Genomic DNA, 24,491 nt, shown 5'->3' on the forward strand with positions numbered 1-24,491 from the left:
CGATTTAATAAAGGTCGTTTTTGGGTTTGCAAATTTCAAAAGCTCAAAATGACAAGTGCAGCTTGCAACTAGAAATGACAGGTGACAGCTAGGAGGCAGTTCTACTTAGGTTAAATAGATTGAATTAGATGAATTTAAACTAAGAGATTGGTTCTACACAGTTCTGCTGGGTACTCACTCTATATTCTTGAGTGAAATGGGCCTCGCCATGGATCTGGTCAGGGTTTTGGACTGGGCTCGGGTCTCTCTCTGGGCACAGCACTGCTTTCTCTCTGGGTACAGCACTGCTTTCTCCCTCTGGTCTGGTCTCTAGTTCTGGATAGATTGAAGTCTCTAGTTTGGCTTTCTGGAGGTTGATGGAGGTAAGTATGGATTTTTCCGGCAGAGCGTCCCGCTGCAAATGGATTTGGAAAGTCCCTATCTGTCCTGTCTGTCTGCTTTTATGTGTTTAGAATGTGGGTGTGTTCTAGCATCACTGACCCTACCTCTCTCTCAGCTTCTAATTGGTCAAACTTCCATTCCTCCGCTTGATTGGCAAACTGAACTGTGAGTCAGATTGATGTCATTTTACAGCCTGCAGAAAGTCCACTCCTCCTGTCAACTTACACACAAATCTAGATTTGAAACAAATACATATTTGCAGAGGTACATATTGTTTTAAAATCATATGCACCCATCATGCATTACAGGAGGTATCCCCTGTTCAAACTCTGCTCTTCCTGGGAGCTTGCATTCAGAACTGGCACATATTTCACTTTTTAACTGCTTTTTCAATTTCCGACATGGACCCAACTTTACATACATGTGTGCAGGGGGTAGGGACATTAACTGATGAAGTTTCAGATTTTTAACATGCACACATTTAGAGTAATATCCACTTTTCCGCTAAAACCCCCCTGAACATACCACCGGTTCCTACCACGTCTTAAACTGTGGGCAGAAAAATCACAAGAATTATGGTATCATTTATAAAATTTTCACATGTCCGCTCTATGAGTTATTCATCTTTTTATAAAACCATATCCTTGCTGCAGGGGTGTGTCTTTTCAGGTCACATGGTACAGAAACCAGTCTTTCCAGTTTCTGCCAAGCCAGCTTGCTTCTCACAGGCAGTGCTCCTCCCAGCTTCTCCAGGAGGAAGCCACTTTTTACGACGTCTGTAATAAAAAACCTTTGCCTGAGTGGAGAGGGCTTTGTTCACTCTCTGGCAGAGCACAGGAAATTCAATTATCAGATAGATGGCATATCCTTAGCCTGGGCAGCAAAAGGAAGGTTGGCCTGGGAACACAGTGGTGACTCAAGTTTCACTCCTGATGGGTAGTTGCTAGGCAAAATCAAGTTCCTTAAGCCAGACCTTCAGCTAACTTTTTGTTGCTTTTAAAATAACTTGTAATTTTACACATGCAGCTAGAATGCTGATTCTAAGTGCAAAACTATGACATTTCAACAGTTACAAAGGCATGTGACACCAAACATAGGTCACTCATTTAATCTAAACATTTTCGATTTTAGTGTCTTTAAATCCAGTGCAACTTAAACTGCTGCAATCCACAGCTCAGCCAGTCTTGTTATAAACCTTGTCTTATGATCTTCATTTCCCAGATTCTGTAGGCACACAAAACTCCATTCTGCCAATGTCTGCTGGTGTTCAGTGAATATTTTGCACATGTTGCAAGGTTTGAAATAGGCATTTTGCTTGCCTTCAGAAAAACACACAGAGTGGTTTTAAAACGCCGGCTTTTGGATAGTGGTGAGTACTGGTACTGCACTCATTTTTGGGATTTAAGAAATGAATTCCCCACACTTCTAGGTTGCATTTGGCAATCAGCATTGCCATTCCCAATGGTTTCAGACTACTGTGCGGGTAGTCCAATGGTGGTTTTAAAGCGCTTTGAAGCTAACCAGCGCTACTGTTTTTCCTTTGGCAACCCATTTCCCTCATGGCAACCCGGCCTTTCATTCTCGCACTGGTGGGTGGCAAGTGAGGCAACCATTTTGGTGGGCGCACAAACTGCGCAGCTTTCCTGGATTTCGGCGCACATGTGGGTTTTCCGCCATCTTGAATTTCCTAAGCCCACAGCACCAAATGTTGTAGCAGGATAGCTTAAACGTGGGTCAGGACACCCTACAGGACAGATGACAGCTAAATAGAGAAGCTTCAAGGTTGGCAGGGGTATTGCAACCAATGACACCGATCAATTAGGCACTTGGTGACAGATTGCTGCACTAAGGTCCCCAGAGACCCCGGGAAAAGTTTGTGGAGCATGAAAAAAAGCTCTAAGAGGGGGCATTTCATCCTTGGGCTGGAACCCTGATTTGCTCACATGCCTCCCAGAGCACAGATACACAGAGTGTCGACAGGCCCAAAGGCACAGAGGGAGGGGCGGTCGGAGCCCTCCCATATCATGGGAAATAAATTAAAACATCACTGGAGCCCAGGCTGATCGCTTGCCCATGGCTGTGGCAAGCAGAGACCCCCTGATGCCTGAAGCACAGACAATGGTGGCAATGGAGCAGGCAACCACCTGGCAAAGACACAATGCTTGAAGTGGTGGGGCACAGGGTGAGAGAGGCAACTCACCTACAAATGTATGCCCTGATCAGTAAAACTGAGTCCACACTGTGAGATAGTGAGATGAAAAACAGTGAGTTGTGAAATGTCAGTACATCACTCTCTGGGATCCATACAACCTAGTGAGGGAAGGAGTACATTTAACAGGAGAGTGACTGGAAAGGCAGAGGTGCTTCTAACCTCTTTTCACCATTGAATAGAGACAGAGGATTGAGTGGATTTGGATGTGAAGGGAGAGAGGCCCCCAAAATGGCTTGCCCTGCCATTTGCTAGAGCGATGGGAGGTAGGAGCTGATGACTGATGGCCAATAGTATATTCCAAGACACTTACAAACACCAACTAGATGGTAAACAGTGAGCAGTAACACAATGGTGTGGTTCATTGGTCACCTCACACTCAGAAACTGGAGGGGCCTGTGCATATACCACCCGAGCGCGGGAGCTAGCTGGTATAGGACTAAGAAGGAACCACACGGCTGCTACTGCATCTAAGGTCTTGAACTTGCAGGGACTATGCTAGAAATAATTAATCCACATGGCTAAAGGAAATAAGAGGCAATCACAATTACCTTTCTCTGAAAAATAGAATGTCAACCTTGGCTAACAAGAGCGCCTCTCTAAACTCAAAACAGACATGCAAGGACACCGAAACCCCTATCCACAGCCTGTCAAATTTAGAGGTTGCAGAAAATGACCATGAGGTGAAAACCTTCTCACCAGAACTGTCCCTAATTGTAACTCAAATGACAATAGGCTTTGAGTCAGTAAACACAAAACTGTACCATTTCGATTTTAAAGTTGTGATCATGCAGTAAAGGGTTGAGAAAGAACAAGTTCAAATATCACAAGCTAAGCAACGCATAAGTGGCCTGGAGAATGTGGTGATGACATTGCACTGGGGTGTTCAGAGAATGCAAACTGGCATGAAAGCAATTCAAATAGAAAATGAAGACTTGGAAGCAAGAGCCCATCAAAATAATGTGCAAATTGCAGGACTACCGGAATCCTCGACGATCTCTTACATAGAAACTTTTATGGAGTCCGTTATCAGAACCATCCTGCAAGATCCTACACTGTTGGTGCAATTTCTTGTGCAGAGGGCACACAGATCCTTGTCACCGGCCCCACAATCTGTACAGAATACGAGGCCGGTCATTGTTCACCTTGTTAAATATAGAGACAGAGATTGATTCTCCAGAGAGCTTCGAAGCTTGGGAGCTTTGCTACCAGGAGTCGGGGATATCCTTTAAGCCAGATGTTACGCTAGCAAATCAGAAGACCTGCCAATCCTTTCTAGCAGCAAAACAAGATTTGAGAAAAATATGACTTAAGTATGCAATGCTCTTCTCATTGTGGCTTTGAGGGGTCCATCGAAGTCCATATGTTTTTATATGCCTTGCAATTTGTGCATGATGCCGGGAAATGATAAGAGGTACCAAGCGTGTCGGAAGCGGCCTCTGTTACGTGTTGTTACGGACGAGCAGAGGTGCGGCTTGACACGCATTGCGACGCTCGCGCTAGAGCGAGGGTCCTTTTCTCTAACGGGAACTGCAGAGCTGCAGGAAGGACTCGAACGGACTCGAACGCGACGGGGGAAGAAAGAACGAAAAGAAGGAAGAAAACGCGACGGGGCTGGGCCTGTGCGACGGGGCCGGGCTCCAGTGGGCTCCTGTGGGCTCCTGTGGGCTCCTGTAGAACTGCAGAACTGCAAGAGGGCGAATAGGGTGCCGTGTATTGTGTTGGGGCACCCTGCTCTGTTTGCACAGAAGGACGACGCGAGGCCCTCCTAGAGTGCGGCACAGGGGAAGAGCCCCGACGAGTGGGGTTGAGGCATTCTGCCCACCCATAAGGTGAGGAGGGCAAGCACTGAACTGCCTCTTTGTATACTAGTGGGCAGTCCCCCCCCCCCCCTTCTACATCTCTCCTCCCCCTACCCAGTGGGTGTCCTTCCCTGGTCAACACAGAGATCGAGCTGCCTCTCTATATCCTGCAGACAATTCGGAAGTAAGGGGAGTGAGTGAGTGGCTGGGGGTGGTGGACCTTTGAGCATACCTCTTGTGCAATTTCTTGTTGGGGCTCTAGAGGCAACTGCACAACGTTAGCCTCTAACTACGTGCTTGTTGGGGCGCTCTGGGGGTTTGATACCCAGTGCGCATATTTGCAAGTACCCTCTTATACGCCCTGAATAAGAAATAAATTGAGGTACATAAGCCGGGGACTGCAGGCTTTAGCCTTTGACCCGGCACCTGCCAGTACACTTATCCCTTTGAAAGAGGGTGAAATAAAAAACGCCGTAATGCAGCGGGGAAAAAGAGCGCAGCATTCGACTTATAATCTACGGAAAAACAGGATCCCTACTACAAAAGAACCAAAGGAGACTCACAGAAAGGGAGGCAAAGTAAAGAAAAATTCTAAATATACCTTACCTGCAGCACAGGGTGCCATTACAGAGTTTTTTCCTGTTAACCCCCCCCCAGAGACTAATTCTACCGCAATTGAGGAGACGACCGAACCGACAAATATAGGAGGCACCTCTCTAAGTTCATCTAACTTCGATGACATCGATAATAATTCACTGTTAGATCTATGTTTAACGATTCAGAGAGGGATGCAGACTCCTATGCCTCAGATAACATCCAAAGTTTCCTCTCCCCTGAAAGAAAATAATGTGAATATGGAAGCAGGAAGACATAACATACCTGGAAGCGGGGAACGCCTATCCCTCTCCCCGAACCTCGTAATGGCTTCAATGGAGGATGCGCCAGACCTTGAGATGGCTGAGAGCACAGGTTCTCAATCTACTGCTACACAGTTAGCCGAGCTCCAAACTTCTGTAACTTCACTCCAATTTGCCTTGAAGATACTTCTACAGATGACGGGACGCATCTTATCCAACACTAATTCTATCTCCACGACATTAATCTCGAAGGATATCTTACGAGAAGAAACCGAAGCGAATCTATCGGATGCTCTCCTAATAGCCGAGGCGATGGAAGAACAAGCTGACGAGAAGATGAGGGAATCGGTGCATGGGACATCCCATAATAATATCCTAATCGAAGAAACTCCCTTGGAGGCAGAGGAACAAGATTTGGAACAACGTCCCCCACCTCCCCTCACGCGCAAACAACGCAGAATGGCCAGAAAGGCCCTCAAAAATAAGCCGACCACCATACATGCTCCATCCCCTACGACAGGGCCAGGACCTTTATCTGAAACCCGCTCTAAAAAAGCTAGGAAAAGACAGACTAGAGCCGCCCTGCGAGCAGCAACAAAAAAAGGTTTGCTCACGGACTGGTTAGTCCCTGAAGATAAGGCTCAGGGTATGGTCCTTGAGGAAACGGTACTGGAGGACACAGAGCCTGTCATTGAAGTAGGCTCGTCCTCCGACCTTGAGCCCGCCCCGGAGAAACGGTCCTCCGAGGATGAGACTAAGCATGCTCTTTTGGAACAGCAGGAGCAAGTGCCTGAAATCAAGATTAATCGTATATGCTTCATCAAGAACCTATATCCTAGGAAAAAGAACTCCTGGCTGGCACGCTCTGAACTTCTAACTCGGCTACAACATATTCCACACTGCGTATCTTGAAATCTGATGATTTTCTCTTTATCGAACCTTTGTCGGGCCCGAATCCGAATGTATCTGCCCTACATTGTGCTTTTCTCAATATTGTACAACTATTGAGAAGCTATAAAGAAGAACTGAGAGCGGTGGATATAGACATTGATGTAGACCCGCAAGAGAGGGACCCCTCAGCTTTCCCTGAAGAACCTGTTGGGATCACATCTGTTAGTAATGAGTGCAATACAGGAGTTAGAGAAAGTCCTTTATTGGTAGAAGTACAACTAGCACTCAAGTCCTTGTTAGATTCCTTACCCCAGCTATTGCAAAATCATTGATGCTCATCATTACTTTCATGGAACTGTAGAGGCTTCTCACATCTTCTAAGGACAGACGGCTCCTCTGCCTTTTTACAGCAACACAGCTATATTTGTCTACAGGAAACATGGTCAATTGACGCTCTGTTGCTAGACGGCTTCGCTATACATCAATCATTTGCGAAACGAGGCTGTAAGGGCCGCCCGTATGGTGGCCTATTGATAGGGGTTACCAATACTATGAAGTCCCGGAAAATACAGTGTAATGCTGAAGATCAGTTACTGGTGGTGGAAGTAGAATATCCCTCTGAAAATGGTAGTAGTAGATTTCTACTTATCAATCTGTATAATCCTCCAGGGGCGGTAGCCAGGGACAATTTACACGAGGCCTTACAGGATGTACTGTCAACTTGGACATTAAGAACTTCTAATATGGACATCATTGTCGTGGGAGATTTCAATTGCCACATGACGGACGACACTCTTATATCTACCAACCAAGGGCTTAGTGAGAAGTGCCTGATGACCCATTGTAAGAGGGATAACGAAGGACTTGAGTGGTTACAATTGTTTGAATACTGGGACTTGGCGATGATTAATGGCCGCACTTTGAGCGACAGACCTGGGAAGCACACGTGGACAAACGGATCAGCATTTAGTACATTGGACTATATATTTATGACCCCCGAGATCCTATCCAAAGTAAGAGACATGTGGGTTAAGACTAATGGATGGAGTGATCATGCTGCGTTGCACTGTATAATATCTATGCCGATTCCCATTAATCCCCCAGTGCATATTGGAGAGATACAATCCAATTGCCAAGGAACTAGAATCATATGGTCAGAGAAAAACATCAGAGCGGCTTCTGATGCTCTCAAATGCACCACCATGCAAGGCCTCCCTGACTTTCACGTTATGACGATAAATGAAATAGAAAATTGGATATCGGGCTTCTCAGGCCTTCATGCTTCTGCCAAAAAGGGCCCTATATTAAAAGCGGGAGGAATTCTACCTCCCTTCAATAGAGAAATTAGAGATGCTAAGAGAGAACATAGAAGAGCGATCCGTGCCCTAAAAACTTCGAACCCTTCTGAAATCCAGTACCGTGACAAACTAAGATCCCTCAAAACCCAATATAGAGCCGTGATCAAAAATATTAAGAGAACAGAGCAAAATAACAGAGATCATCGACTCATAACCACGATTTGTTCTAGGAACTCGCGTAGCATTTGGGCACTTCTAAATGAGAACAGAGGGAAAATTAGAGGCCCTTTAGTCAACCCTATTGATGAGATTACATGGGTAGAGTTCCTTTTAAATCGTAATTCAAAAGAAGAGAAGTCTTGGACTATACCTATAGAGGAGGCCCCGTCCTTTCCCCCTTTCGACGTTTCTCCGGAAGCAATTTTGAATAAAATCTCCTCCCTTAAGTCCTCGAGAGCCCCTGGCCCTAATGGATTAGCTAATATTGTGATAAAAAATAATCCGGTATTTTGGGCAGAACTAATCTCCTTACTCTTTAACAAGATACTAGCCCAGGGAAATATTCCCAGTTCCTGGCAAACTGCTATTCTCATCCCAGTATTCAAAAAAGGTAGGCGCTCAGACCCTAATAACTATAGGCTATTATCTATGTTAGATATCACAGGGAAACTATTTGCCTCTTTACTACTTTCTGAGTTGCAAAAATGGGTTGACAATACTAATATACTTAGCAAATTCCAATGTGGCTTTAGACGGGATTTCTCTACATCTCATAACTTACTGGTAATGGACATATTGCGCACGAGAGCGCTCTCAAAAGAGCAGCCCCCGTTGTATGCCCTCTTCATTGATTTTAAGGCCGCCTTCGATTCCATCCCTCGTGAGCGTCTCTGGACCAAGCTAGAAATAATGAGATGCCCTTCTGGTCTACTTTATTATCTTAAATTACTCCATTATGATACTTCGGTGCGCCTTAGACTCGACCAAGAGGGAAATACAACGCGCAAAGTGCCTCAGAATAGGGGGGTAAAGCAAGGATGTGTCTCAGCACCCCTTATTTACAACCTATATGTCTACGACATTCCTGCGGCCCTAACAAATGTAGATAATTGCCCACCAAAATTGGGGGATGCACTATGTCCCGTCTTGGCCTATGCCGACGATCTAGTAGTCCTAGACAACACCATAGGCGGCCTTAGGCGCTCAGCCCATATTCTTTGGGACTATGCTAAGACTAATGGGCTGTCCATTAATTTGGATAAAACTAAAGTACTTAGATTTACCAAGAAAAGGGTAACCCGTATAACATTGGTAGTACATAAAAATCCTATCCTATATGCTCCCTCTTACCGATACTTAGGAGTGGAAATAGAACCACTAGGTGACTATACACTATGTAAACAGGGGCGGATTACACGTGCATTACAAGTAATATCATTAGTCTCATCTTTTACTAACAAACAGGGTGGCTTCACCCTATGGGGGACCCGCCATCTTTATATGCAAGTATTTGCCCCTATGGTTATATATGGTATTGAGTCGCTGCTCACAGCTGAGCTAGAGTGGCTCCAAGTGATTGAAGGCAAGTTCTGGAGACGCATGCTGGGACTTCCTCCGGGGGTACCTATGGCTATAATAAGATTGGAATTGGGCCTACCTTCTCTAAAAGCGTTGGTTTTAAAAAAAAGAGCTGGGATATACTTGAAGATGAGACACTCCTCCAATCCCCTACTGGCGGTTATTCAGCAGGAACTAACTAAAAAAAATACCACTTTATCCTTGCATAAAGATATGAGCAAATTCCTTACCGACATTGGCTGGATTTGCAGAGGGACTTGTGTATCGAATGAAACTTTACACGCACTTGAGAAAAAAATAGAACTCTGGGATTGGTTAGAAAACTTCTCCCATTTGAGTAAACTCAAGTCATATAGTTTTGTGAAATACCGCACATATCAGTATAGGAGACCTCAGGCCTATATATATCTCTGCCCTACCAGAAGACTCCGACGATTTATCATTCTGTTTCGGTTAGAACAGTTGCCTACTCTAACCAACAGAGGAGCTAGAAACAATATCCCTACTAATGAGCGGACATGTCGACTCTGTAAATCTTTATCATGCCTAGAAACAGCTAGGCATCTTCTGACGCAATGCAAGGCCATGAAAGACCCGATTATAAAATTTCTGGGTGAATTTGTACATGATTTATTAGCCATTCATGAAATGTCGTTCTGGCAGTATTGTACCAATACTTGTAACATGCATTTATTCATTGCACTTTATAATGTATGGCAAATGACAAAATTAGGCTTAGGACCTTAACTGGACCCGAATGACAACCGCCTAATTACTTGCTTGCTTTCATATTTATTTTATTCTATCTTTATTCAATTTAATTTTATATGTATTGCATACTGATAATTTATGATATGATCTTCAAAACGGTTTTTATATTTGATGTTGATTTTTATGGTTGTATATTTAGGATGTGTTTATAATATGTGTAAAGTTTGAATTTATTTTCAACCTGTATCACATTAAAGAATAATAATAATAATGATAAGAGGTACCAAGATATTCTTGTAATCTGTCAAAGAGTAGTTTGTTTATATCACCAAGTATGTAACAATTCATTCACAGGTTTAAGAAATATTGTGATTGATGGTCCCAATGTACGGCCTATGCACTGCGGTCTGGACTCATCTGGAGGTACTGACAGCCCCGGGCAGTAGCCCACAGTTTGTTATTGTGGAGCGTTTCATCAAGTTTTAATGATGTACAGCTGGGATTGTTCCAATGTTGTTTGGGAGTTGGCTGTGAGGCAGGTGGTGGGAAGGGATATTTGGATAGGTGTGGATGAAGAGTACATGGAGAAAATGGTTCACAGCCTGGGACGCTTAAAGTCTAGAGTCACTCGCACTATTAATGCTCCAAGGAACTGGAATCTATGGGATGAAACCAAAAGTAGGACAAGATAACACCTCCATGGGAGAAATCTCAATGTTAAACTGGAATGTCAGTGGACTGAAAAACAAATGAAAGCTCTGAAGGTCAATGCGTATTGTGGCAGGCTTGAAGCCAAAATGTTATTGCTGCTGGAATCACACGTAGCGCGGTGGAAAATGAATCCTTCACAAAATTATGGGTTCATTGATAAGAATGGAAGGTATGTGATAGTGGTAGGATTAATAGACAGATGTATACAATGTGCCTATACTTATGTGTTATGGTGGGGGATTTGAACACAATGTTACATGTTGTGAAAGGCAGATCAGAAAATCGACTGAGATGGCTCTCTCTAGCAGCACAGGAAAATCATAAATACATATCCTACTTAAATCTGCTAGATAAGTGGAGTTGAGTCAATCATGTGGCATCATAATTCTCTTTTGAATCTTCAGTGCATAACATGCATTCAAGAATTGATCTACTGCTTGTGAGTACACACTTGTTGGATTATACAACCTTTACCGAACATGCATTCAAGAATTGATCTACTGCTTGTGAGTACACACTTGTTGGATTATACAACCTTTTACCTTTACCGAACCAAATGTTTATTGTCCCCCCTGGCGATTCAAACCTGAATCCCTACTTGTCGTGTTATTAAAATTAGAAGTTCAATTGGTCATCTGTAACTTCTGCTATAAGAGCACAGGCTCGGTGCAGTGTGTGGCCACTGTTTGAGAAGCGTTCAACGTGTACATTAGAGGTGTCTGTATTGGGCTGGAAGGTGGGATACTGAAGGGAATTAATGGATTCTGAAAGAGATATAAGGAGACTTGATAGGGAAAGGCAGAGGGGGAGACCCAGCTGGACGGATTCAGACTCTAGCTTAAAGGGAAGTTACATTAATTTGTAAAACCCATCTCGGTGAGGCTGAGAGGCCATGCACGCTCTAGCATGGCTTACTAGGGGACATAGGAATCCCACGCACATCAGGGCCTTAAAAGGCAGCAAAGGGAATATTACTGCCTCTCGTGGGATATTCTGGAGGCATGTAATTTGTATTACACATCCTTGTATGGCAATACCAATGTTGAAATGTCTGGCAGAATACCTGAAAGGCTCTTGCCCACCTATCATAGACCAAGAAGCTTGTAAAAATATTCACGCAACAATATCTGTCGCTGATATCATGCAGGCAACAAATGCACTGCTAACAGCAAAAGCACCTGACAGAGACGACTTTACAACCGAATTCTAAAAGGAATCTGCTTCAGTGCTGGCTCCAAATCTTCAAAAGCTTTGGGAAGAAGCACTTGAAGTGGGTCATTGACAAGAGACTATGGATGAGGACTGTAAACTAGTCCTCCGAAAGCCAGGCAAAGACCCAGAGCTCTGAGCCTCTTGTAGGCCAAAATCGCTACTCAATATAGACAAAAAGATCTTTGCCAAAATGACAAATGAAAGTGACTGCATCAAGAATTCACCTAGATCTGTTTGGAGTCCTGCCGGGTAGGTCTATAGCCCTTAACCTTGGAGGCTACATGCAGCATTAGCCCAGATAGACCCCCCCCTAAGGTCAAAGTTGGCAGTTTAACCTAGGTAGAGGCATAAAACAGGCATGCCATTTAGCTTTGATTCTTTTCTCTCATCCACAGAACCACGAATTAGGAGACTTCATCACAAAAGAGGTTTAGCGATAGATGGGTGCCTTATATTAGATTATATGCAGATGATATTCTGCTGTACCTCAAGAGACCTGCTCTAGACCTACAGCCCTTAACCCAAGAAATAAGATAACTTGGTATGTAATCAGTGTTACATATAAACTGGGCTAAGTCCATGCGGTTCCCACGAAACTCTGGAAGAACTAAACCGGCAAACATTGTGGATTATAGATGGGAGCAGAATTCGGTCAAATATTTTGGGATTGTGGTTTGTCAATACCATTCGCAAATGCTGGCAAGCAATCTTTTTAGAGCGTTATACTCATTCTCCACCAAGATAGAACGATGGTTGCCACTTCCTCTGCCCCTCTAAGGCAGAAGAGCATTGGGCACAATGTCAATTCAACCCGCATTCTTGACATTATTTTTAGAATATTTCAGTTTGGGTAGGCAGATCATTTTTCCAAAAATGAACCCATGTATCAGATGGGGCGCTTTTGGTATGTCCGTATAAGCAAGGGGGTGTCAGTGCTTGATATAGAGCTGTATTATTTAACTGCACAGGTGCAATTTGAGACATTCTTGGTGTGAGATTCATTTGAATTTCCACACGTACCCAGTGAAAGACATTCAGCCCGCCCCTACTCGCTACAGAACCTTTTAATGTCAAGACATCAAATAGATGCATTATAAATTCGATCCTGTACAAGCTAAAGTGAATGCCTGAGGCAGTGTACACTTCTGATTAAATACAACGAAAACCTATTTCCCCACCAGGCCCTTGTGGAATATACATGAGTTACTACCAACATGTGAAACTAGGATTAAGAATGCCAGGGGTGGATTAGGAATAAATAACCTAGGAGGCATGTACTCAGAAGGGGAATGTGTGACAAGAGAGCAGTTTACACGAAAGGTGGGGTGTGATGGTACCTCGATATTTCAACTGTCCCGGTTGCAGAAAGCATTTAATACTTGGTGACCAAACTTTCCAAAAGATCCACTTTACAATTGATTGTTTCATCGTCAGCGAGGAAACGCTTGATGTCAACACTTTACAAATGATCACAAGATAACTCCCTGTTGCTGAGTCTAAAAGTAAAAATACATGGGAGAAAAACACGGGAACTCTCCTGGGTGAATTAGATTTAGCGAGGGGCTGAGCTAAAGGGGGCAGCCAATCAGCTGCCCCCATCACAAGCCTCCGGGGAACAGACCCAGTGGGAATATGAGCATGACATGCCATTCTGTTGAGCTGCTGCCCCAAAAGCTTTTCACTGAAAAGCCAATTAAGATTCCCACAAACGCAAACTGGACGCAAAGCCCTCTCCAGCCACCCCATGCATCACTGGCCACCACGATGGCTGTAATAGATAGCAGTGAGGCAGTAGGACTAGTGGTGCTTAGGCATCCCAGGCCAGGGTAGCGCCAGGATGCTAGAGCACAGCTTCAATGAGCTACCTTTGTTCAGCATTCTTCCCTGCTCTTAATGGTTTGCACAGTTGGACCATAGCGGAGGGCATCATGAGGGAGCTGGATATAGTCTTGGCACCTCTGCTTTCCAGCTGCCCGATCAATATACCCATCCCCACTGACTATGGCAGAGAGGTCGGGGTGGTAGATGCGGAAGGAGGACTGCAGGGACCCCACGCTTTTCTGCCCATGCGGCATCTCCCAGAGGGAGTAGCCCATCGGACAGTCAGACACAGATGACATGAGCAACATTGCCTGCTCGCGTGAAGTCACTCGCCCTGACAGACCCTCGTTTTTGCTGCTGTCGATAGCCTGTTGTAAGAGGCAGAGGGATAATGCACTCCTGGCAACTGCTTGCTGTAATGCACACAGAATTGCAAGAGTTGAGCTAGGTGATAAGATCATCACAGTTTGACATTCACGCTAAAACATTACCCTCAAATCCCTATCTCAAATTCCTATCCCTCCCTCCCTCCCTTCCTTCCTTCCTTCCTTCCTTCCTTCCTTCCTTCCTTCCTTCCTTCCTTCCTTCCTTCCTTCCTTCCTTCCTTCCTTCCTTCCTTCCTTCCTTCCTTCCTTCCTTCCTTCCTTCCTTCCTTCCTTCCTTCCTTCCTTCCTTCCTTCCTTCCTTCCTTCCTTCCTTCCTTCCTTCCTTCCTTCCTTCCTTCCTTCCTTCCTTCCTTCCTTCCTTCCTTCCTTCCTTCCTTCCTTCCTTCCTTCCTTCCTCCCTCCCTCCCTCCCTCCCTCCCTCCCCCCCCCCCGTGGCACCAGCTCACCAAATGGGCACTTTGCAGCTCTTAGATTCGGAGCCATCTATAGGTCCTCAGGGGCCGTGACTTTAATTATATTAAAGGGACACAAGCGGACATAGAATGAGGAACACAGCATATCGAGGCCCAGTCCATACAAGAAATAGAGGGGTGGTTCTAGATTTAAACGAAGTGGGGCAAGAAGGCTTTCTTAACTATTCCTTCTTCTTGAAGACAGGGAGTCTGGTTTTCCCCACACAGGGGACACCAAGGCTTTGCTTAAGTGAAGTCTTGCACCATTGTGGTTTTACCCCCTTGTTAGCATCACTTGAAACTGAACCGGTGCACTGACTACGGTTTACTGGACCTGAGATCTATGGAGGCTCATGGAAAGTTGGGGAAAATGATGATGAAGACATATGGGTCCTATTTCCGATTGTCTATGACGCACCGAGAGGCTCTATATTGCGATCTCCGGAAAGGGCACATGACATTGCCGGACCAATATCATGACCGGCTGATTGACCATCTCCACTCTGTATTGACTGTTGCATTTGTGACCACAATTACAGCAGCTCTCTCCCCCTCTGCAATTTATTTCGGCCGGTGCACAATCCATCAAAATGCTCTTATGCTGGGGAAGCCGAATTCCAATGCTACCTTGGATGAATCGCTAGTGCCAATGTGTGGGCAGTCAGCATACATGTGTTGTCCACAGGGGTGTTGCTAGGTCTGAAAAAGATCTGGGCCTACACTAATGTCAGGACTGTCAGGACTCGGGGCTAGCTAGCTGTCTGGTTGTAACCCCTGAGCTTCTATCCGGGGCTACAGCCAAAAGACCCGGGGCTATACCTCCATTACCCCCCCCCTAGCAACACATCTGGTTGTTCATCTGTGACACAAAGCATGGACTAAACAGTGTCAGGAAGTTTCCAGGCAAAGCTGATTTGTCTGGAAATGGAGAGACATTATTAGACTCAGATGTTAGTTATAGAACCCAGGATTTGCAATACTGGGCATACTTGGTGTGTTAGCACTTTTAGGTATAGCATCCCACGCCTCAATAGAATCATAGCTTTGAGTGAAGCTAGACCGAGCTCCAGCCTTACATACTGCATAGGACAATTATGGGGTACATTGAGAATAGTGTGCCAAAAAAAAAAAAAAAAACTCAATTCTGTCAATCCACCACCACTCGGTAATGGCAAGCGCTTTCAGCAGTATTCAATGCCTGGTACAAATCATTGTTTGTATAATATCACTATACCAGCCAATGAATATCCAGCATGGCCTGTAACAAAGCATCTTATCATCATAGTGGTTTGCCTTGCACATAGGATCTTTGCATCTCTAATATGACTGTAGTTCTTTTGAGAGTGCATCACTAAACCTGAGTATTTACAATTATCAGTGTATGTAGCTGATCCCCACTGGTCGTCATTTTACTTCTTGGAATTTTTCGAGCAGAGACTAACAATACCTGGGTCTTGTCAGGTTAATCTTCAAGCCATTTTCATTCACATATTTACCTAGTTCCTCTAAAAGTAGTCCCCCTAAGCTTGTGATCAATGACATTGGCATACAACATAGCATAAACTCCTATATTTTTCAGTTTAGCAGGACATATTGCTTTGTCTTAAAATCTAGTAAACACATCTGCCAAATGTTTGCTAGTTTTTGTCTTGTGTTTTATGTGTGCCCTGATGCCTGCGGGCTACAACGCGTTATAAGCATAAACATCAACATCAAATACAAATTAAACAACAGGGCAGCAAGTAAACACCCTTGCTTCCCCCCTTTGTAATTTTAATGGGAGCAGATAATAGTCCTTGATTGTCCAGTCGTATTTGGGCAGTGTTTTTGAGTTTACTCCACAGTACCAATCGGTTAACGCTGTCAAAAGCAGCACTAAAATCTATATATGTCACATAGACCGAGGAATGCTCAAATGTTTTGGCCTTGATTAAAATTGAATCTAGCGTCCTGATATTGTGTAACATACTGGAGCCAGACCTAAAGCCAGTTTGAAAGGGGTGCATTCATTTATTTTGGTTTGTCCAACTTTGGAGGTGGTTTAGTACTATTGCTGCAAACACCTTCCCTGACGTGTCAAAGAGGGAAAGAAGGCGGCAATTCCTGGGTAACAATCGATCACCAGCTTTGAACACTGGAATCAAGATGGAGGAGGTCCACGATGTAGATATCTTTGTTTCTCTACAAACCTTACTAAAAAGTAAGTAAAGGATAACAGCCCACACACAATTCCAGGTTAGCTTTTAATACCACAGTTGCTAATCTGTTGGGAACGGGAGCTCTAGAATTGTTCAATTTAGCTATTATTATTTGTATACTTTGCGTTATAAAAACCAATGCCCACTTATCTCGATTACTCCTTGGCTGAAATTCCTGTCCCTGCTCATACATCCTTGATTCAATATATTTGAATATAAAAAAGTTCTAAATGGTTAAAGCTATAAAGTGGAAAGTGCTCAAAGAAGATTGGCCTAGAATATGTATATAGAAGTTGGGAGCAAGGGTACTAACATGGCGTTCTATGCCCACATGCATTTTGGTGTTCATCATCTTGAGCATCTCAGCACCTGTTCTAGAGACATGTCTGAAACACATTGCTTTGTCTTTTCCCCCCTCACATGGGCCCAATGATGCATGGAGCAAATATAAGTTAAATAGCATAAAGAGGACATGTGGAAACGGAAGTGCATGGCGTTCTCACACTCACAAGACTGTGATTTTACTTCTAGAGGTTGAGCATTGCATTCTTATGGTCCCCACTTTCTTCAAGTGTATACATTTGTGAATATGCGTGGGCATATCACAAATGAATGAGCCTGTTACGAACCCCTAATTTGTAGAATGTTTAAAGGAAGCCGTCACTAATGGGAAAGTATCTGCTGACTGGGGATGCCATTGTATCTCCCGCATTTCTCAAACCAGACCGTTTCATGTGTTTGGAAATTATGTTGCTGCCACTTTTTTAGTATTCCACCAATCGTGTTAATTCTCTGCCGAGGTTCCCCTTGGCCTTTGATGATCTGTTTGCAGGATTCGATCTATTGCAATAGGATAAGTTCTGAATCCAGATGGAGCAAATGCAAATGAATTGTTAAGCTTGTTTTTAAATCCCCTGTTGAGGACAGAGGTTTTTATTTTAAACAGGACCAAGTGGTCTCCAAAGCCAATCTATGAAACTAGTCCACTTATGTCATTAGACCTTTAAGGTTTATAACATCAGATCTGTGACCTAAAACCGATTTTGAATATACAAATACACACCATGTCTACTGATATAGAGTAACAGCGCTACAAGTGAGGGCAAACACTCGCAGGTAAGGGTATTGCTCAGGTAGCATTACTTCATTACCTAACTTTGAAGGAAAAGCAGCCAATAAGAGCATCTGGGTGCATAGGGATCTGAATGGAATAAGTGTTCTGTTCTACATTTAGAATGTACACAATTTTTGCCTGGGCTGTGCCATAGAAATATCAAAGCCAAGGTTACATTTTGTGTGATCACTGGAGCCCGCCTGGTAGGGTGGGGGGGGGATATAGACAGTAAAAGCCATGGCACCAAAGCATACGTTTTATTTGGTCTATGCTTTTGTTCCATAGGTAGTGGTGGGCTGCCTCATAACCAGGGTCACTGGGGTCGTCTTGATGCTGAGAGTGTTGGATGGTGGTTTTGGACAAGCATTGTCCCTACTTTTAAGGCTTCTTTTTGATTTGTATCTGTATGTCTGAGCCGAGGTTTGCCATCACAAGGTCTGTCTAATGTTGGGTGTCCTGACCCACGTTTGAGCTATCATGCTGCAACATATGGTGCTGTGGGCTTAGAAAATCCAAGATGGCCAAAAAACCCACATGTACGCCAGAATAGGAAAACTGTGCAGTACTGGCATGGAAGACACCATTATGGCCAGAACTTCCCAGAAAATGCACAGGGAAATGCATGAAGAATAGGCTGCCACCCATTTTTGCCTAGGTTGTGAGCACAGGAGGGCACTGCCTAAAACCACCATTGGGCTACCCACACAGTAGCCTGAAACCATTGGGAATGGCAATGCTGATTGCCAAAAGCAACCTAGAACTGTGGGGAATTCATTTTCTTAAATCCCAAAAATGGTTGCATTACCAGTACTCACCACTATCAGAAAGCCGGCGTTTTAAAACTACCAGACTTTTGTGTAAAACTGAACAAATGAAACAAAACCAGACCAAGGAAAGACTTGCTAAGAGGTGGATACAATGGAAAACTATACTCTGAAATGACTTGAAGGAAGTAATTATTTAATGTGTATGTAAAAATTGTATTGACTTAAACTGGGGGACAAAAAGTGACATTTTATCTGAAACCTGGCTTAATGAAACTGAATTCTGCCTGACATCTACCCCCACAGGAGTTAAAACCTGCTCAGCCGCTCTTCCCCTTGTCAAAAGGAGTTGTCACCTCTCTGATTAGATTAGGGGTGGAGCAGCTACAGGGAGTTGAACAAAGGCCTGTCCTGGGCCCAGGCAGATGGTTTATTGGGGGGATCGTAAATGGCTTCCTTTTGAACAAAGCACTTCCTTTACTCAGGCAGAAGTTATATTGGGGGTGTCGTAAAAGTGGCTTCCTCTTGGCATAAACGGGGAGGGGCAGCCCCCTCTGAGGACAGGCTGAGCTTAAAGAAAGTGGATAGAATAGTTTCTCCACCATGTGACCTGGGAAGACACACCCCTGTTGGCCAGAATATGATTTTAAGAAAGATGTATAACTCATGGTGCGGACTTGTCAAAATTATCTAAATGATACCATAATTCTTGTGATTTTTCTGCCCACATTTTAAGAGGTTTTAGGACCTGGTGGTATGATCTGGGGGGTTGCTAGCGGAAAATAGGGTTTCACTCCAAATGTCTGCATGTTAAAAATCTGACACTTCATCAATTAATGTCCACACTCCTTGCGCACATGTGTGTAAATTTGGGTAAATGTCCGATATTGCAAAACCAGTTAAAAAGTGCAAAATGTTGCCATTTCTGAATGCAAGCCCCCAGGAAGAGCAGAGTTTGAACAGAGGACACCTCATGTGATATGTGATGGGTGCATGTAATTTTAAAGAAATGTGTATCTGTGCAATTTGTGGGCAAACTGACCAGGGGAGGATCCTCTGACCCATAAAACCTACAGCATCACTCTGACTCACATTTCCTTCCCCCAATCATGGGAGAGGGGAGAATTGGGCCAATGACAAGTAGAGAGGGGCAGGCTTAGCTAGGCCCAGGCACACACCCATTTTCAAAACACATAAAAAGAGACTGCTGGGACAGGTAGAGGGATTCAAATCCAGTTGCTGCAACGCGCTCTGCCGGACCACACAACATCCAGAAGATACCAGATCCAACACTTAGACTTTAAAACTCCGAAGAACTTGATTCAGAACTCAAAGCAAGGGCCTAAACCCACAAACTGAGAACTCTTCTCAGCAGGCCTCAGCATCCAGCAAACCTAATAGCGGTAGCAGCATCCAGGAGCCGTGCAGATCAGCGCTGTGTCCAGAGAAAGCTGTGCAGAAAGATCCAGGAGCTGTGCACAGACGCTGTACCCAGAGATCCAGGAGACGGGCCAGGAGCAGTGTCAGACCAGACCAGCAGAGCAGAGACCAGACGCTGTGCGCAGAGACCGTCCGGGGCGAAACCAGAACCGAAGCCATCTTGACCCGATCCGTGAGACCTAGACCTTCCAAATACATTGTGAGTACAGCTAGGACGGTGTGAAACCAAATCTCTTAGTTTCCAGTGATATAATTCAATCTATTTAATCTAAGTAGAACTGCCTCCTAACTATCACTTGTCAATTCTGCAGCCGCATAGCTGTCACCTGTCATTTTTAAAAGCTGTCACCTGTCAATTTGAGTTACTTTAAATCCGAAAAACTACCTTTATTTAATCGTCCGTATCTCTGGAACCGTTTGGGCTAGGAACTTGGTTTAACTTTCCTCTGAAAGAATCACGATTCACGCACTTGCAAATTTTACCGCGATTTGCGATTTGGTTAAAAATCCAGCCGCGTGTAACCATCAGCAGTCATTTCTTTCCTTGCTAAAAATTCGTTTGCCTCTTAATCACCATCTCTGAATCATTGCTAAAGTGAGCCTGCACTCATCCCTAGTATCTCTCACTCACCCCGAACCTCCTAAAGGGAATTAAAAGCATTTTGAGCATATTTCTCACTGCATTGTCACCATATTCAAAGCATTTTGCCTGTGTTTCAAAACTCCTATCTGTTGTATAAGCTACTGGGGGGAATTGAACTGAATTCTATTTGATTGCATTCCTAAGAACTGTGTGCTCTCATCTTCATCTCCTTACATTGCATAAAGAAGGGGGGGTGAATTGTCCAAGAAAGTGATTACATTGTCTTTTGCTGATTCATATCAAGTTATTTTCTGTACTGCATTTTCATTCCACTTTGCATACATTTGAAACCATAAAAGTATTATTGCTATCTTATCCATCCTATACCCACTCATCATTGATTATAAAGAAGTGTGCTAGTGCCAGACTATCCATTATTGATTACTGCTCAGATTAAGTGTGATATTCTATTATTAATTCATTATAAAAGTGTGATATATATATATATTGTTTAAATTCTCAAATAAACCTTTTAAACTTGCAAAACAGAACTACTTCTTGGCTCTGTGGGGTCAGGGGGATTCCAAAAGAGGGGTGTTATATAGGGGTAGTCATCCAGAACTCATGATCTGGACCTAAAGATATATCAATAAGGGTTTCCATTCAGTATCCCAGACTAGGCATTGACTTAGCTGTAGTGTTGAATTGAATCCTCTTACAAAGTGGGGGCTCGAGCCGGACGTCTGGGTTAGATCTATCACTTGTGCAGCTTAATACAGTGTGCTAACTGACGGGATACATACATCCGGTCGGATCACCACGCTGTTTTACGCTGTAAAGCACTCTTGAAAGGGACACTCTAAGGAAAAGGTCTGTTTTGCAAAAATAAAATACTAATTTCTGTAAGTCAGGACAGAGATCAATCTCTAGAATGACGACCTTGGTAGACATGAAAATAGCGAGGGAGCACCTCTTACACAAGCTATTTGTGAGAGGTGAGTGGACTCACCAGGACCAAACGGTCTGGTTGCAGGCCATCGCGCAACAGGTCACTGAAACAGGGTCAGACATATGGAGAGATCAGGGTCCATTACATGTGGCCCTGAGTGAACTATATATGGCTCCTAAAGCCAAAGATGAACACAATAAGATTGCCAGGATAGCGGCATACCTGTACCTATATATGGGAGACATGCAGGTTAAATGTACTGAAATCCAAGATCTGGCGAATAAGCGACAGATGGCGTTAGAGAAGGTCCAATCTGACCTGGTCTCTTCTGAGCAGAGGTTGCAGGGGAGCCAGGAGTCAGAAAATGATAGTAGGCAGTATATCATTAAAATAAAAGAGGACATGGATAGACTGCAACAGGAGAAGGCTGATCAGGATACCAGATTTCTGGCCTTGCAGAAGGAGTACCAAGAAGGGTTGGACTCCCTTCTGCAGAGCCAGAAAAAGCTGGAGCAACAACTGGACTTCAACAGGGCATGCACAGAACAGGTAGCCACCCTGCAAATTCGATTAGACAGAGAGAAAGAGGAAAGCAATAAATTGATTCTGAAAGACCTGGATACCCAGGCAGAGTTTGATCAGGAGCACCAGAAAGCTGGTGCCTTCCAAAGGCAAAGGGACGACCTGGCGGCACAGATGCAGACTCTTAGTCAGGAAAGGGACACCTTAGGCCACTTAAAAAGAACATGGAAGAAAATCACCTGGCCCTCCAGGGACTGGGTGACCTCCAAAAAGAACACCAGAACTTGTTAGAGCACACCAGGAGGGTGGAGGATGCTCTGGCAAGAAAGGAGCAGGCCAATAGGGACACAGCTCAGGAGGTAACCCTCCTGCAGCAGAGACTGGCCCAGTACTCTAGGACCAATCAGGAGGCACAGAGAGAAAATGAGGCTCTCTGTCAGCACAATGATAGGCTCCAGCAACAGGTAGCGATGCAGGAGAGACTGATAGAGTCGAGTAAGGCCTTAACTGAGGAACTGAAAGCGCAGGCTCTTCCATTGCAACAGGGAGCAGGGGCGGATAGAGACCAGGTTCGCTGGGAGAGGGAGACTCCTGAGCATAACCTCAGGAGCCCTAGTACCAGAGGCCTTCATATCTCTCAGTCCCTGGACTCTGCCACCCCCAGGTCCCCTCGCGCACATGAGCCCAGGGCCACGGGGTTGGCAGATTACTATCCAACCAGAAGTATGGGGCTCATAGGCCAGTACCTCCCAGGAATGGAGGGACGGGCATCCGGGTATGGGCACCCAAGCACGGTGCAATTTAGTGGGGAACCCCAGGAGAGTAGGCCCATTAAGGGCATCCTGAAAACTTCTGCCCAGTTAGGTCAGTGGGGGGGGTACCCATCAAATCCTGGCAGCAAGGAGGAATCTGAAGACTCCTCTGAACGGCGCAGGACACAGGAGACCAGGCCCCCACAGTCCGCCAGCCATTCCCAGGCTCGCAGAATCCGGGAAAACCTGGAAGAGCAGACAGGAACCTCTGGGAGCAGAGCATCTGAGTCAGAGGATGAATGGACCAGGGATACCCGAACCAAAAAGGCCAATAAGGCAAAAAGGGCCTTGCTTAAGGACCCATTGAAGCAAATAAAGGCGATAAGGAGTGTCATCACACCTTATCATAAGAACGCCATGTATTCCGTTTGGGAACACTTGGGGCTCTATGAGCAAATGATGGAGACTTTCCATTTGAAGGACAGCAGTAGCTGCATCCAGTACGTCAAATGGACATTCTCCCCAGAATACTCCAGTTTCTTTGCGGGGCTGGAGGACCAAAATCATTTAAGATGGTCCACCTATAAGGCGGCCATCTTGAAACATTTTTCTGTTCACAGAAATCCTCAAGAGGCTCGCAAGGCAGCCTACAATTTGCAATGTGGGCAGGATCAGGCCCCACAAGAGTTTGTGCAAGAATTATACCAGAAGGGTGCGCACAGACAGCAAAGAGTTTGTCAATACATTTTTCCATGCTCTCCCTAAATATATAATGACCCAGCTCATGAGAGATTTTCATGAGAAAAGATCTTTAGACTGGGTCATTGAACAGGCTACCCGGATCTATGAGGTGCAGAAGCCTATTGAAAATAAAAATAACGCGCCGAAAAACCCCAAAACCAACAGCACCCCTGCTGCTGCCAAGGTGGCAGAGGTAAAGGTTGCCCCCGTTTTAGATTTGGAGATGGGGGGGCCTCAAAACCTGCCTGCATCAAATAATTCCCACAAATGGGGTCCCCCGCTCCCCTGACTATGTAAGTCCCCGCTACATTGGAAACCGACCAATCCTGGGTTATGTGTGGACTCCTCCAGCCCAAGGGGGGGGATCCAGCCAAGCACCTGACCCGGGGAACTTCCCTCCTAACTTCCCCAAGGAGGGCAGAAATTCTCCAAATCCTGGGCAGAACTTTTTCCCCAGGTATCCACCCAATTTCCAGCCCCAAAATCATCCATCCTTCTTTCCCCAATTCCCTGAGCCCAGACAACCCAATCCGGGAGAGGGGAGGCCAAGGGTGGAGGGGTACCAAAATCTTCCCAACCAGGGGTACTACCAGAGAAGGGATAGCTACCCTTCCCGGGATCAGCCCACGGGAGAAAATAGAGCCCCGTATCAGCCTGAGCGGGTTTCACAACTTGAGCACCAGGTCCAAAATATGGCACGAGATCTGGGTCACATACTGAGGGCTCAACAGAACCCTCAGATGAGCATGCCACCGCAGAATGGCCCAAACTCGGGACCTGGTGCTCCAGAACAATGACGGGGGCAGCACCCCGATAACCCACCGGTTCCCAGGGTAGAGGCACAAGGGGAAGGGGGGTCTAAAGCCTTGGAGGAAGCTTCCTTCCCAACTTCTAAACAGCCCCTGGAAAACCAGGAACCGGAAACAAAATCTCCTGCCCCTGAAAGCCTGCCTCCCAAGGAGCAGAGGGGGGATTGGAGAAACAAAGGACCCAAACAGACCCACTTTGTGGAGGAGGTACAGGTCTTCCAATTTGAGGGAGAGGGATCCTCAGAGGATCCTGGGGAAAGGATCTTCTCCTTTAGAGATGGGGGAACTCCTCCCAAGGAAAAATGGGTCC

This window comes from Ambystoma mexicanum, chromosome 10 (assembly GCF_040938575.1).
Source record: "Ambystoma mexicanum isolate Mex_15411 chromosome 10, UKY_AmexF1_1, whole genome shotgun sequence".
Lineage (NCBI taxonomy): Eukaryota > Metazoa > Chordata > Amphibia > Caudata > Ambystomatidae > Ambystoma > Ambystoma mexicanum.